This window comes from Nesoenas mayeri (genome assembly GCF_963082525.1).
Source record: "Nesoenas mayeri genome assembly, chromosome: W".
NCBI lineage: Eukaryota > Metazoa > Chordata > Aves > Columbiformes > Columbidae > Nesoenas > Nesoenas mayeri.
The window spans coordinates 14043233-14059765 of NC_137553.1; the positions used below are offsets into that span (position 1 = coordinate 14043233).

Sequence of the window (16533 nt, forward strand, 5' to 3'; positions counted from 1 at the left end):
ACCAAGGTTAAACAATATTTACTTACTCTGATAACTCCTCTCATTTCCTCTATCTGCACTGTTGCTTCTGCTCATGCCAGTCTTATTTGTAAACTCTTATAGAGAGGAGAACAGGAGGAACAATGGAATGGGTGTTAGGATGAAATGTCAAAAAAAGCCCCAAAACAGAGTAGAGGATCACATTTTTCATTTTTTCCCCTTTTCAGACCTCAGCAACCACTGCTGAGGAAGTAAATAATTAAAAAACAAAACAAAACAAAACAAAAACAAACAAAAAAAAACACCAAAAAAACAAATCAACCAATCAACACAAAAAACCCTGAACAAACAAAAAACCAAACCAAACAACAACAAAAAACAAACCAAACCAAACAAAAAAACCCACAAAACCAAAACTCACACAAAAAAAACCCAACAACAACAACAACAAAAACACAAAAAAAACCAAACCAAAACAACCAAAACCACACACATTACTGAAACAACTGAACTCCAGGAGAGGAAGTACAGGGTGTTTCAAAAATATGGACCCAATTTGAAATCACTGTATCTCTGCAACCACAAACCATTCATGAATGAAACTCTTACCACTTGAAAGGGCAGGGCAAAATCAAAAATCAAAAGATTACTGCTAGATGCCTCTCCCAGCAGACAAACAGCCCCTAGCCTCAGTCATTCGCAAGATGAAATTAAGTTGATGAAATTGGGTCCATCTTTTTGAAACACTGTATAGAATAGAATAGTTCAGTTGGAAGGGACCTATGCTATACTGTGTTTGATGCACCCCAGGATGCAGTTTGCCCTCTTAGCTGCCAGGGCACACTACTGTCTCATTTAAGCCTGCTGTCAACCAACATCCCCAGATCCCTTTCTGCAGGGCTGCTCTCCAGACACTCCTCTTCCAATTCATACTTGTGCCTGGCATTGCTCCATCCCAGGTGCAGAAACCAGCATTTGTTCTTGTTAAACTTCATCCCATAGTTCAATGTTCCAATCTATCTAGATCCCTCTGCAAGGCCTCTTGTCCCTTGAGAGTGTCAACAGCACCTCCCAGTTTAGTATCGTCAGCAAACTTGCTAATGGGGTGCATTAAATTCCTGCATCCAGATCATTGATAAATACATTGAACAGTACTGGCTCTAGAACTGAACCCTGAGGAGTACCACACTGGTGACCAGTCAGCAGCCAGATATAGCCCCATTCACTACAACCCTTTGAGCTCTGCCATTCAGCCAGTTCTTCACCCAGCACACAGTGAACCTGCTCATCCCACAGTTGGACAACTTGTCCAGAAGGATGCTGTGAGGGACAGTATCAAAAACCTTACTAAAACTACATCCACTGCCTTCCCTTCATCCACTAGGTGGGAGACCTTATCACAGAAGGATATCAAATTAGTTTAATAGGACTTCCCCTTTGTGAACTCACGTTGACTGTGTCTAATGATTGCATTGTTCTTTAAATGCCTTTTAGTAGCACCCAGTATGATCTTCTCCATATCTTTTCCAAGTACTGAGGTTAGACTAACAGGTCTGTAGTTTCCTGGGTCTTCCTTCACATCCTTGTAAATTGAAATAACACTGGCTAGCTTCCAGTCAGTGGGAAAATACGGGAAGATAACTTCTTGTCACACTACTACATCATACTACTCCAGAGGTAGCATTTTATCTCATTTCCTTCATACTGTATACCCAGAAGCTGATTTGTATTACCAATTCATTTAAGGAATCTGACATTAGATCAACCTTTTAGAATTGGAAGAATTAAAATTGTTTGAGGGGCTCCTTTAAGAGTACTCTGTGGTGTTTGGGGTTTTTTTGGGTTTTCTGTGTGTGGTTTTGGTTTTTCTTTTTGGTGTTGTTTTTTTTGTGTGTTTTTTGTGTTTTTGTTTTTTTGTTTTTTTTTTTTAATATATACATTCCTTTGAGCCTGACTAATTCAGCAACAAATCTTTATCTATCAAAATCTTTATCTTTATCTATCAAAACTCCACACTTCCCCCTTTCTGTTCTTGAATTAGTCAGGCCCCTTTAACCGCACGGTGAATCATTTTTTAAATATACTGCAACATAGAACACGTGATCAACAACATAATTACAACTACATATAATGCAGTTAAACCTTACTTAATAAGATCAAACAACTACCTGCCTATTCTTAAAACCTTAATTCTACTATGACAACCTTATTAACACACTATTTTAATAGATTCAAAATAACCAGACAAGTTAATACAATATATTCTCTTAAATTCCTAAAAGATTTATAACTGCGCAGTTTATAGGGTAACATACTTAATATCATCAGTATATACTAATAATTGAATTAATATCTTAAAAGTTATCTTAACCTATTTAAAAGATCAATAGCTTAACCTTAATATCCCTTCTAAAACATTATAAGTTGCAAAACTTACATTACTATGGTAGAGATATCTCATAATTTTACCTTATCTATGCATTGACTATCTAATTATAATATCACCCTTTTGGATCTCCTGCTGATTGTTCAAATTGCCATTCTCCACAGAAGGTACACCACTTGCTTGCTAATAGGCTTCTAGATCACCAGGTCTGCGAGCATCTATAACACTGAATTGGGATCCATGGTTTACATCTGAAACAGTCCTCACAACTTATCTTCCTCCTGTCCATCTGCATCCGTTGAATCTTGCTGCAGTTAAGATATAACCAAGGTCACGCAGCTGGCATAATCACTGGTACGAAGTAGGAGACTCTGGGAAACTTCTCAGTTACCATGAGCTGCACACAGGCCTGGGATATTTTGCTCTTTTGTTTTCCCATTTAATTCCAACCATAATACACTTTATATGCAATTTCAAGTAGCTCAGCAATAGTTACATTCCTTAGCTCTGTTTACCTTTTACAATTTAGAGATGTCAAAAAACAGTATAAACCAGTATAATAAACATAAATCCATTATTCTGTTTTCCTAGATCCAAATCAGTTAATATTCTAGCAACTTTTAAATACAACCTCTTCCAAATTCACAGCTATCATAGCATTTATGTGGTTTTTTTTGTTTTAGTTTGTCGTGTTTTGTTTTTGTTTTTGTTTTGGTTTGTTTGTGGTTTTTTGCTTTGGTTTTTTTTTTGTTTGTTTGTTTTTTTCCAAAGCAGAGTTTAACAATTTAAATGCTTTTCTAACAATATAAGCAATTACTCTAATGTGTAAGGATGCATCCTAAGGGGGGGCAAGGTGGAATTTTAGCAGTGGAACCGGTTCCCATTTTGTAATTATCTCCCCAAACAAGATTCTTTTGGTACCAAATATGAATATGCAAGCCAAAATACTGAGCTCAGATGTGAAAACCAAATACCCAGTTCAAATATGCAGATGGATCACAGTCACACTAATTTAAGACAATATCTCAATTTTTGCATTGCACCTTTGGGCCGCTTACTGCTCAGCCAGGTGGAGGTATCTCTGGGTCTCCCTGACAAAATAGGTCAGTGCTACTACACGCAAAATTTTACCATCACATTCACGCAGTAAAGAACTAAATTACTCATGATCTTCTGTATTATCACAAAATGCACATCTTGAGTCAACGGATTCTCATGATTTAACAGACTGTGAACTTATTGTACCATATAGCACAGACCTACCAAAATTGTAACATGCTTAAACAGATACCCACAAAGAAAACAGGTAAATAAGGAAAGCATCTTGCAGACTTTAACAAGTTTTCTGTCCTGTGTGTTATCAGTTAACTCTCTCAGCTTGTTGAAGTTCAAATCGCCCCACCTATAAAAATGTCTGAAATGATTTAATGATTTCTTGTAGAGATTTATTTTGTCCTGCTCTTCTCACCTTAAAAACAACATTAATCGCAACAAGATTCTATTCTCCGGACACTTTTCTCAATCATTTAACTTATACAGCAGCCAACACTGATGTCAATATTTAACAAGATCTTCCTTTCTTATAATTCCGAGTGCTTTCCTAAGTTTTAAAACACCTCCCAATACTGATTTTTTAGGAACACAACTGAAAACAATTATTCCTGACCCCATCTTGCAAGTAAAAACCTTGAGAAGAGGGAGGGAGGGAGGGGGAGGAAGGCACAGGGCTGCTTGCAGCATGAATGGGAAAAGCGAGGAGAAGGTTTTACGGCGCACTTAAAAACAACTAGTAAAACAATTAACTCACATTCCTGACAAGCTGCTTGATTTTCAGAGAGGCAATACACAGAAGCACGTAATATGTACTGTAAAACTCGCAAATAACATGTTGATAGCAAACATTAGCATTCTCTACTGCTAATCTCAACACTAGTGCTTCCTCATCTTCTAAGTTTTCGACCTGCTTACTGATGGCCTCTTGAAGATGGTCAATAAATTGCATGTAATTCTCATTGGGACCCTGATTAATAGTTGCAAATGATTTGGCTGCTTTGTTGGTTTCAGGCACCTCTCTCATAGCTTGATATGCAAGATCTGTTGACTGCCTCAGGATTTCAGAAACTTATCGTGTCTGTAGTTGTGGTGTGTCAATTAGTGTCTCTTCCAGGAGTTGTGGGATACCTGCCCCTTTCAACGAATCCCCATTGTTCTTTCCTAAATGATCTAAAGCTGTTACATTGGATAGGTCTAATTTTGCTTGAGTTTTTCATGGTTCTTATCTGATCTCGGGGCAACTCGTACACATACCTAACTTTTCAAGAAAAATGCTTCAAACCCTCATCCTCTTCCAAGTCATCAGATAACGGACTTGAACGGTGCTGGAGAATTATTAGTAACAGGGGGGTTTGGAACAGTGCACATTCTCGCCAATACTTTCTAGCATCATAATTATTCATATAACCTGAGTCCCCAAGTGTATCCCCTTTCCTGTCACGATCAGCATGACCGCATTGCTGACTGTTGGATTCACTCGCTAATAGCTGATCTTTCACACGGTTCTTTTGGCCAGTTCTTATCCGGCGACTCCTTCTGCTCTTTTGTAGGAGTTAGAGGGGTAGAAGGCAGTAAAGGCGGACACAAATCAGTAAAAGGACTGATATTACACTTATTTATGACTTTAGCATTCTCAGCTTTCACCAGTTCTTTTGACAAATTGTCTGATTCCAGTCCTTTGGACTTCTTGATCTCTCTAGAGTTGGGTAATGGTATAGGAGTCCATCCACTCGGTAATTTTTCTCCCTCCGCCCCAGACTGCTGTATCATCGGGGGTGCCGACGGCACAACAGGGGATGGAGTGGGGAGGGGGTCAAAAGACACGATCCGGGTAAACTTCACAGTCATTTTTAGGTTTGTTATCAGGCTGCAACGCTGGAAAAATTCTGGCAACGGCAGCCCGCTCAGCCTTAAAGTCTTTTAAGGTAGAAATGGTAAGCTTCCATGTAGTCGCTAATGATTTAGTTTCTTTATCATCTCCACTGCTGACCTTATTCCATAATTTCTGCCCTTTATCGTCCCAAAGTTAACGTTTAAAAGCCTTCTCGGTTTCTCCCGGGTAGCCGTTAATTCTACACCAAATTAATAGTCTACATATGTTACTTTCTTCCTATTTAAGTCCTCTCATAGAGAGAATATGCAGGAGGAACTTAACTGCAGCTTGTGCTTCAGAGAATACGTTCTGCCCCATAACTTTACTCTTCCCTCTTCCTGCTCCCAGCTGCTCACCTTTTTCCTTTGCTGCATCGATGGCTTTATTCCTGGGGCATCCTTATGCCTCTGTCCGGTCTTCAGTCCAGCTGAAGCCGCTCCCGGCTGGGCCGCTCCAGGCTTTTCCCCGATCGTAGTGGTACGCCATTCAGAGTATCACGTCGGGGTCACCATTTGTTGGAACGATAAAGGACTCAGTATTCCGATTCAATGTGAATCACGCAAAGCCATTTATTACAGAAACAAGCCTCCTTATATATGCAACTATATTCTAATCACGCGTCCACGCTCCAAGCATGGATTCGCTAAATGAGTATCATGGGCTGTCCATGCACTGGAGTCTCACTGGTGATACGTCCGATGATTCATGCCATGCCAGGACCCCGGTGATTGTGGAACGTCCCTCTTTCTCACAGCAGATTCTGTTCTCAGCTTCTCAAAGTGGCCTTGAGATTCCTTTGAGCCTGACTAATTCAGCAACAAATCTTTATCTATCAAAACCCCTCCACATATACATATTTAAGATGCTTCTCTAATGCATAACGCTACGGTGCTCTGTTTTTAGCCACTGGAAGGTTTTGCTTTTGTGTGATGTTGCATTCATGTTTGACTAGCAAAAACCAACATCTACATCTTGTCCTCTCTTCAGATACCCACAGCTACTGTTAGCAGAAATATATTTTTCACTGCCTAACAGTACATTCGGTACCTCCTTCAGAACAGTACTTTGACAAGAGAAAACACAACATGCAGATGACCTTAAAAGTGAAATTAATGACTCTCTTAATACTTTGTGCATAAAGTAACAATTTTTTTTTTTTAAGTTAGGTGGAATCCCACACACATATTTTACACGGTTAGCAAGCATTTTGTGAAAATTTCAAGCTGATATTTTTTTTCATGATATTCTAAAATACCCTTATTAATTGCAAACAAAATTAGGCTGTTTAAAATTTGTTCTACAGTTTTCTAAATGAATCTGTGAGCTAGGATCCACATTCAAAACAGAATCTTTTCAAAACTAAATCTCCCAATTCTAGTTTACTTCTTTGGAAATGTAGTAGTATTTAACAAAGAAAATAAATCAACTCTTTTAATACTTATGCTTAAATTTGATTTCTTCACCATCTTAACTAGATCTATACTTAAAGCAATATGAAAAATTGGGATGTACAGTGTCTTATAGAGTTGGTTTTAACAGATTATTTTTTAGAACAAATTATACTATATTAAGAATCTCACAAAATTAGAATTACTTACAAGCTAAACTATGGTTGAACTGCTGAGGCTATCATGCTGCCTCCCGTCAAGATATTTGGGGGAAAAAATTGCTAGAAAAGAGACACTATAAGTTTACTCTTCCTGATTTTTCTGTATAACCCTTATGCTAAGTATTAGGCTGGTGCAAAAGTAATTGCAATTTTGGATGGTGAATTTTAAATCATTAAAACTAGGCTCAAACACATCTTTATTAATCAAAATAGGAACCATTACAATCGACACAGTTTTGCCAACGAGAAATAATAAAAAAAAAAGAACTTTGTTTATTCCTGTAGCATAAAAATCCATGCTTCGGCATTCGACAAAATCTTAGAAAGCATTTTCTGCATCCTGCTGGTTGTGGTAGCTTTGTCCCTGCAAAAAGTTGTCAAGATGCTTGAAGAAGTGGTAGTCAGCTGGCGAGAGGTCAGGTGAATATGGCGCATGAGGCAAAACTTCTTAGCCCAATTAATTCCACTTTTGAAGCGTTGATTGTGCAATGTGTGGTCGGGCATTGTTGTGGAGAAGAATTGGGCCCTTTCTGTTGACCGATGCTGGATGCAGGCGATGTGGTGTTTTCGGTGCTTCTCATCGATTTGCTGAGCATACTTCTCAGATGTCATGGTTTTGTCAGGATTCGGAAAGCTGTAATGGATCAGACAGGCAGCAGACCACGAAACGGTGACCATGACCTCTTTTCGGTGCAAGTTTGCCTTTGGGAAATGCCTTGGAGGTTCTTCTTGGTCAAACCACTGAGCTGGTTGTCGCTGGCATAATTTCTGTTGCATGTCACAATCCAATTGAGAAATGGCTCATTGTTGTTGCATAGAAGAAAACGACACTTCAAAACAATGATTTCTTTTTATTTTCTATCAGCTCCTGAGGCACCCGCTTATTGAGCTTTTTCACCTTTCCAATTTGCTTCAAATGCCGAACAACCATAGAAAGGTCGACTTGGAGTTCTTCAGCAGCTTCTCACACAGTTGTAAGAGGATGGGCTTTGATGATTGCTATCAATTGGTCATTGTCAACTTCCAATGGCCAGCCACTATGCTCCTCATTCAAGGCTCTTGTCTGCTTTGCAAAATCTCTTGAACCACTGCTGCACTATATGTTTGTTAGCAGTTCCTGGGCCAAATGCATTACTGATGTTGCAAGTTGTCTCAACTGCTTTATTTTGAGCTCGAATAAGAAAATTGCTCAAATTTGGTTTTTGTCTAACATCATTTCCATAAATATAATCAGCAAGTAATAAGTCAGTAGCAATAAAACATAAAGCAAGAAAAGAGCATTCAAATGATGTTTAACATAACCACATTTATTTAAGAACGTATCCAATCTCAAATGGCAAATTTCAACAATGCAAAAACCACAATTACTTTTATATCAACCTAATAGCTGACTCCTCTCCTAGTGTCTAATCAACAGTAAAACCAAGCTTTTTCCAAGGTATCCACACAAGAATGCCTTTCACAGTCAGATTTTGAAAATTGTGCCTCTGGCTCTCTATATAAACACCTTGTATATCATCGCTTCAAAATGAAAAAGAGAACCTATCTACTTCTCATGTGCCAAAATTATTTGATATATAGATATCCCCCTGGAGAATTATCTTTTACAGTTTTACACACCAAAGACAATAATTGTCTAAAGTTCAACAAGACTTAAAACAGTATTTCAGTTTGATAAACACAAAATTTTGAAAATACGACTTAAAACACTGTTAGTTTATTTTGCTGAAGAATCACAAAGTCAATACTGAATAAATGCAGAATCTGTGTTGAAAAATTTAAACTAAGATGGAAAAAAATAGGACAAACATAAGTCGATGCATAGTTTCTCATGAAACATTACTTTCTAAACATTCACAGCAAGTTTTCAACTCTTGTGTTGATCAGTCTTACAAAAAAATCTTTATCTGGAGTTCAAGAGTTCAAAAAAAAATCATTTAAGTCAATTTTCTCAAAGTAAGTTTAATTATCCAGGTAGTTTTCACAGCAAACAGCAATTCACTCCCTCATCTATACCTTTGGGAAGTTGTCGTGGTTGAGACGGACAAATGACATAGACCAAGTTCTTCCAGGATGAAAGTAGTAGATGCCATTTATTGCCACAAGTGCATTTTTATACAGTTTTACCAATTCATGTGTCTCTTCACAACTGGTTACAAGTTACAGCAGTAACATCTCATTGGCTATTTTTGCTATCATCAATGTTACTCTTCTACTCCTTTCTCTCTCACGGGTACATCCTTAACATCTCCGGATACTCCTTTACTCCCATCTTTCTCACGGGTAGGCCTTCATATCTTCAAGGCTAATTTCTGTTCCCATGCCCTCCGTCAGGGAATCCACGGACCCACCATAGTCCTCCACAATTCCCCCTTTTGTTTTTGTGCTAAAAAAAAAAATGCCTTCATTGTCCGCTGCAGGGCCCTTTGCAGCAGAGAAATCATGCATAGCAACGTTAGTAACACAACCGCAACAATCATCAAAGCAATCAGTCCTGTTTTCGCTACTGCTAACAACCATCCTAAAAACCCCCAACCACTAAACAATTTATTTAACAAATCACGTCAACATCTTCACACCCATGTCCTTGAGCTAATAACAAAAAGTCTATCGCGGCTCTACTCTGCTGTGTGGCATGTCTTACAGAATCTACATCTAACAAAAGTCCACTTAAAGCCTTAGAAGTTCTGTTAGTTTGCTTAACTAGCCAGCATCCTAATTTTTCTAAAGTATTTAAAGCTTTTAGCTGTACCAACATCAGATCCAAGAGATCCTAAAACCCTTAACCCTGATCCCCAAAAATCTACATTATCATCACATTTTGACTTATATGCATGCAAAAAACGTTTTTCCTGTGTTGCTTTTCTGTGATCTATTATCATGGACACATTGGGCATTAAGAGAGTTAATCGTCCCAAACTACATGGTCCTCCAACAGCATTAGAAGGAATTCCTAGCCAGGCTCTGTCTCCACAGATCAAGAATACACCATACAGGAGGTTTTGGGGTCGCTCTCCCACATTATCAATGACATCCCTTGGATTCTTCTGCGAGGCATTACACCATCAAGTTTCATTTCTATAGTCACCAAGGGTAGCATTAATATTTTGCAGTTTATCCATTCACGTTCTCGTATATTGTTCTGACACTTTTCACAAACCAGGTTGATACAAGCGGCCATGGGCATAGATGCCAGTAATTCCAGTTCCTGTGGTTCGATATCTGCTTCTGGGAGGCAATTAATCCAAAGTGCCATGTTGGTATTATTACAGTTCGTTGCAATGCCTTTGCACCGACCACTATTTTGAAACAGTTGTGTCATGCTGCTGTAGTCATCAAGGGGGATGCCAACCAAGCATGTGTGGAACGGGTTTTCCGGAGATGACATAGCTAGGCATATGGAGTCCTGGTCAGTCATGTTGGCTAAAGTACTCCACATGTTAGTCTTTGTCTGTGTGGGCATCCAAAACACAGCAGCTGCAACAATCATTGTCAGGAAGATAACACAGGTTCCACGTTTCGTGCCAGCAACCATTGCGGCCCTTGATCTGTAAAGACACAAGCATAGCCTCTCCCCTAGGTTATCACTTGATGTGGCCTTTTCCATTGACCATTACCAAGTGATTTGGCCATAACTAATGCAGGTTCTTTCTGATTTAGCATGGTTTTGGGTCACACTTGCAAAGTGTTTCATCACAGGGCAAATTTGGGCTGCACCACTTAGATATAAGTGATTCATCACATACAATGCTTTTGACAATTGGTTTTGTGGTGTTTTCCCTACTTCTTGCCCCTTTTTGTTTTAAAAAAAAACAAATCAAAACAAAAACACAGTTCAGAATCAGATACGTGCGTTGGACCTTGACTGTGTACTCAGAATCACAAATCAAATTTAGAGGTTCCTCCTTAAAAAGCTCTAAGTAATGTAAAGCTGTGCCAAGTTCTGCTAATTGGGTTGAACCTTCAATAATTTTTACAGAATGATGCCAGTTGTTATCTTCACACCAAACCACTACAGCTTTATGAGACTGCCCAGAACCATCAACAAAAACTTTGCAAGTATGTAGGATCAGACCAAATACAAGTATGGCCTATGACCTGATGTTAAAGACTTGCAGGTTCTGCAGCAATTTACATTTAGGCATGCCAAAAGCTGTGCTGTTAAGAAAACCAGCTACTGCAATTTATAAAGACATAGATTACAAATGAAAAAAAAAATCAGAATTAAATTTCACAAATGGTACAACTATGACAAAAGGATCATGGCCTATTAAGACTTAAATTCATTCCCTGCATTTCTTAATCAGAGTAACAATTGGTATATCAGTCTGTTAGCAATCTCATCATACTGTCCCACAATAGCCACAGGTTGTTTCTATGTTGTAGCTATAAATAGACAAATCTGCAAGTCCAATCGAATGCAGCCAGCCTGTAAGGTTCTCATAAATTCATTCCTCAAAGTTTCCAACTCCATTTTGGTTGTCATATTTATTGGATATTGTTTTCCCTTACCAGAACGAAGTCCTGTTTCAGATCTATCTCTATCAGTGTAGTATTTGCTTTATCGAAACATTGGCTGTTAATAATAGTAGAAATACAGCATTTGAAATTTCCTTGGAGATTTCTCACTTGCAGCAAGAAGATCTGCGCCATCCAAGCAGCTTCTTGTAGGCCATGCAACTAAACAGAATTCTCAGAAAATGTTATTTAAGCTTACAATTTACTTAACAAATCTTAACCTAAGAGAGGTATAGGACTTTCTGGCAACCATAAGAATTCATGTATTTAAACTTTGTTCCAAATTTGGCATTCCATTGGTCTCAAAAAATGGCCTTTCTTTCGTTCTCTCTCATGACCTCAAAAACTAGCATGGTGAATTTACTAACAAGTCTCTTACAACTAATTACCACAGAATAAGTCTATCAACAAATTTTTGGTTTACTTTTCCAGTTTCATTAGAACTATGCGTCTGCTAGGGATGCCTTTAAACTTCACCCTCAGGCTGCTCCATTCAGTATTACATCGTTGCAGTGAGGGGGAGAGAAAACCCCTCTTTCACTGCTTTAAAAGCGGGCAGCTAGGTTTTTCCATTTTTTTTTTTTTCTTTCTCTTCTTGCTGCAGTTTAGATATAACCAAGGTCACTCAGCTGGCATAATCACTGGTACGAAGTAGGAGGCTCTGGGAAACTTCTCAGTTACTTCTCAGCACACAGGCCTGCGATATTTTGCTCTTTTGTTTACCCATTTCATTCCAGCCATAATACACTTTATACGCAATTTCAAGTAGCTCAGCAATAGTTACATTCCTTAGCTCCATTTACCTTTTACAATTTAGAGATGTCAAAAAACAGTATAAACCAGTATAATAAACATAAATCCATTATTCTGTTTTCCTAGATCCAAATCAGTTAATATTCTAGCAACTTTTAAATACAACCTCTTCCAAATTCACAGCTATCATAGCATTTATGTGGGTTTTTTTGTTTTAGTTTGTCGTGTTTTGTTTTTGTTTTTTTGTTTTGTTTTGTTTGTGGTTTTTTGCTTTGGTTTTTTTTTTTTTGTTTGTTTTTTTCCAAAGCAGAGTTTAACAATTTAAATGCTTTTCTAACAATATAAGCAATTACTCTAATGTGTAAGGATGCATCCTAAGGGGGAGCAAGGTGGAATTTTAGCAGTGGAACAGGTTCCCATTTTGTAATTATCTCCCCAAACAAGATTCTTTTGGTACCAAATATGAATATGCAAACTAAAATACTGAGCTCAGATATGAAGACCAAACACCAAGTTCAAATATGCAGATGGATCACAGTCACACTAATGTAAGACAATATCTCAGTTTTTCCATTGCACCTTTGAACTGCTTACTGCTCAGCCAGGTAGCGGTGCTGCTGGGTCTCCCTGACAAAACAGGTCAGTGCGCGCTGGAGCCCAACTGGCACCCGCCTCCCCGCCGCAGCCAGCTGGACTGGGCAAGGCCTTTTTTTTTTTTTTTTTTCAGTGTCTCAACTGTTATTCCAAAACCAGGATTCTTTCAAATCCAGCACATCGAGATGAGACACAGCCTGTCACAAAGTTGCGCAAGTCTGAATGCCAGAATAAAGGTAGCATGCTAGAAAGAAAAATAACAGCTACTACACACAAAATCTTATCATCACATTCACTCAGTAAAGAGCTAAATTACTCAGGATCTTCTGTACTATCACAAAATGCACATTTTGAGTCAACGGATTCTCACGATTTAACAGACTGTGAACTTATCGTACCATATAACAAAGACCTACCAAAACTGTAACATACTTAAACCAATACCCACAAAGAAAACAAGTTAATGAGGAAAGCATCTTGCGACTTCAACAAGTTTACTGTGACCTGTGTGTTACCAGTTAACTCTCTCTCAGCTTGTTTAAGTTCAAACTGTTCCGCTTGTAAAACTGTTTGTAACGATCTAATGATCTCTTGCAGAGATTTATTTTGTCCTGCTCTTCTCACCTTAAAAACAACATTAATTGCAACAAGGCATTATGCTTCAAGGTTCTATCCTCCAGCCACTTTTCCCATTCATCTAACTTAAACAGCAGCCATCATTGACCATAATATTTCACAAGATCTTCTTTCCTCATATTTCCAAGTGCTTTCCTATGTTTTAAAACACCTCCCAATACCGATTTCTTAGGAACACGACTGAAAACAGTCGTTTCTGACCTTATCTGGTAAGTAAAAACCATGAGAAGAGGGAGGGAGGGAGGGGGAGGAAGGCACAGGGCTGCTTGCAGCGTGAATGGGAAAAGCGGGGAGAAGGTTTTATGGCGCACTTAAAAACAACTAGTGAAACAATTAACTCACATTCCTGACAAGCTGCTTGATTTTCAGAGAGGCAATACACAGGAGCACATAATATGTACTGTAAAACTCGCAAATAACATGTTGATAGCAAACATTAGCATTCTCTACTGCTAATCTCAACACTAGTGCTTCCTCATCTTCTAAGTTTTCGACCTGCTTACTGATGGCCTCTTGAAGGTGGTCAATAAATTGCATGTAATTCTCACTGGGACCCTGATTAATAGTTGCAAATGATTTGGCTGCTTTGTTGGTTTCAGGCACCTCTCTCATAGCTTGATATGCGAGGTCTGTTGACTGCTTCAGGATTTCAGAGACTTATCGTGTCTGTAGTCGTGGTGTGTCAATTAGTGTCTCTTCCAAGAGTTGTGGGATACCTGCCACTTTCAACGAATCCCTGTCATTCCATCCTAAATGATCTATAGCTGTTACATTGCGTAGGTCTAATTTTGCTTGAGTCTTTCATAGTTTTTATCTGATCTCGGGGGAACATGTACACATACTCTTTTTCCTGTTAACTTTAAAAAACAAATAAAATGCTGCAGACCCTCATCCGAGTCATCAGATAACGTGGACTTGAATGGTGCTGGAGAATCACCAGTAACTGGGGGGTTCGGGGTTTGGAACAGTGTTTTGTTTTTTTGTTTGTTTTGGGTTTTTTTGTTTTTTGTTTTGTTTGTTTGTTTGTTTTTCAAATCTAGCCCAGAGAAGCCACCCCCCCTCCGCTGTCTCTGCATTTTCCTGTTGCTCTTTTAATCTCTCAAAGTCTCTAGCAACAAGTGCCATGTTGTTAACAGTTCAGTTGTTTCTTTGGATCTTTCAGTAGTGCTTTGCCCCATAGTAACATCGTCCTTTGTAAAGTCAATTCCAGAGGGCTAATACCCTGCTTCTTCAGAAGCAACTTCTATGCAGATAATACAATACCCTCTTCTTTAGATAAGTTTCCCCCCATGTTCCCGATAGCTCACCTACTCCTTAGCGAGGTGTCCTTTCAACGATCCAGATCTTCGGCAGCTCTCCTCGGCTGCTCTATCAGCTGTACCGGGCTCCATCTCCACAGCTCTTCTTCGGCTGTTCACAGCTTCACGCTGTCTCCTTGTCATGCGAGATCCTCTTCAGGCAGGATCACGTCAGGGTCACCATATGTCGTGGTTGAGACGGACAAATGACATAGACCAAGTTCTTCCAGGATGAAAGTAGTAGATGCCATTTATTGCCATAAGTGCATTTTTATACAGTTTTACCAATTCATGTGTCTCTTCACTATTGGTTACAAGTTACAGCAGTAACATCTCATTGGCTATTTTTGCTATCATCAATGTTACTCTTCTACTCCCTTCTCTGTCACGGGTACATCCTTAACATCTCTGGATACTCCTTTACTCCCATCTTTCTCACGGGTAGGCCTTCATATCTTCAGGGCTAGTTTCTGTTCCCATGCCCTCCGTCAGGCAATCCACGGACCCACCATAGTCCTCCACAGGAAGTAATGCAAGTTTGTAAGTTAAGGTATCAACTCTACCAGAGTGGAGGGTAAAGAATGAAAAGTCTTTCAATTTAAATGAAAAAGTAAATCTTACTTTTTCATTCATACTACATAGAACACTGTCCTGGTTTTGGTTAAAACAGGATCATTTCTCTTTTACTGAATTTTCCTTTCAATTAAGTTTCTTCTAAGTAATTGCACTTTTCTGAAGTTGGTTGCATGTTTTTCAGACAGTGTCTGCTCCAGAGCTGATAACACCTAATGTTTATTAGTTTTACTGAGCTAAAGGTAGGAATAGTATGCAGAAAAGGCCCCTGTTTATGCTTATTTCTATAGCAGCCAAGGTTGCTGATAGATCTCTTATGTTCCACAAGTGAAGAGTTGCACTTGCAAGGTTGGGTAGACAGAACAGGTGACCCAAATTGACCAACAAGGTATTCCATGCCATACACATCATACTCAGTTTAAAGCTGAGGGATCATGAGGGTCTCGCTCTCTTCATTCACGGCCTGCATCTGAAGAGGATACTGCCTGTTGTTGTCCTGCCTATGATCTGATCTGTGCATTCCTGAATCCAGTTCCCATCTACTGCTGAGTCCAGTCCAAGATTTCCTGGTGTCTGCCCTGCAGCCACTGGCACAATGCCAGTCCCCACTGCACACAATTCCTGCATGCAATTCCATGATCATCCAGGAGAGTCAACACTGGGTTTGTGTATTTTGCATTATTTATCTTATTAGTAGTATTATTAGTAAAGCTGTTTTAATTTTCCAACCCATAAGTCTCTCTTCCTTCTCCTCCCTTTGTCTTCTACAGGGAGGGCAAGGGGTTAATAGAGAGCATCTATCACTCCATTTATTCTCGCCCTGCATTAAAGGGTGACAAACACATTCATTTTATTTGTTAGAAGTTACATGCCGCAGGAGTCCATGTCCCCTACATGTATACCCAGACATTTTCCTTACAGTTTCTCACTGCACAGAACTAAAAACATTTAAGTTGGTTTCTCTAATCTTAGGTTAGAGATTCCATACTCCATTTCCAAACCACAGTAGAGACCATGAGTCAGCCCTTGAATTTATTATTTAAGAGAACAACTTTTCAAAAGCATCAATACCTTGGTGCTCATGTACCATCAATATTTTTACACCCAAGAAATAAGGAAACCAAGTCTAGTCTTGAGTTCCTCAGCAATATCCATTGCCATTAGATCCATTAAAGATAAAGGTCAGCAGCCATCCTAGACCTGACTATCTGTTAGGGTATGAGAACAGAGAAGCTTCCTAAAGAAATACACACTTACAACC

At 38.9% G+C, this 16533-nt stretch overlaps 1 protein-coding gene and 1 long non-coding RNA gene across 3 annotated transcripts in view; both read right to left on the bottom strand.

Annotated features, from left to right (window-relative positions):
- Positions 1-16533, bottom strand: part of LOC308051393 (ceramide transfer protein-like) — a gene marked incomplete at its 3' end in the record, with an annotated part of 150221 nt that overhangs the window by 63563 nt on the left and 70125 nt on the right. The window lies entirely within an intron of this gene.
- LOC308051395 lies at positions 7083-16491 on the bottom strand. The gene is made up of 2 exons (XR_013923485.1): positions 14709-16491; positions 7083-10448 (listed from the first exon to the last, which is right to left on the bottom strand). It is a non-coding gene; the product is annotated as an uncharacterized lncRNA (long non-coding RNA).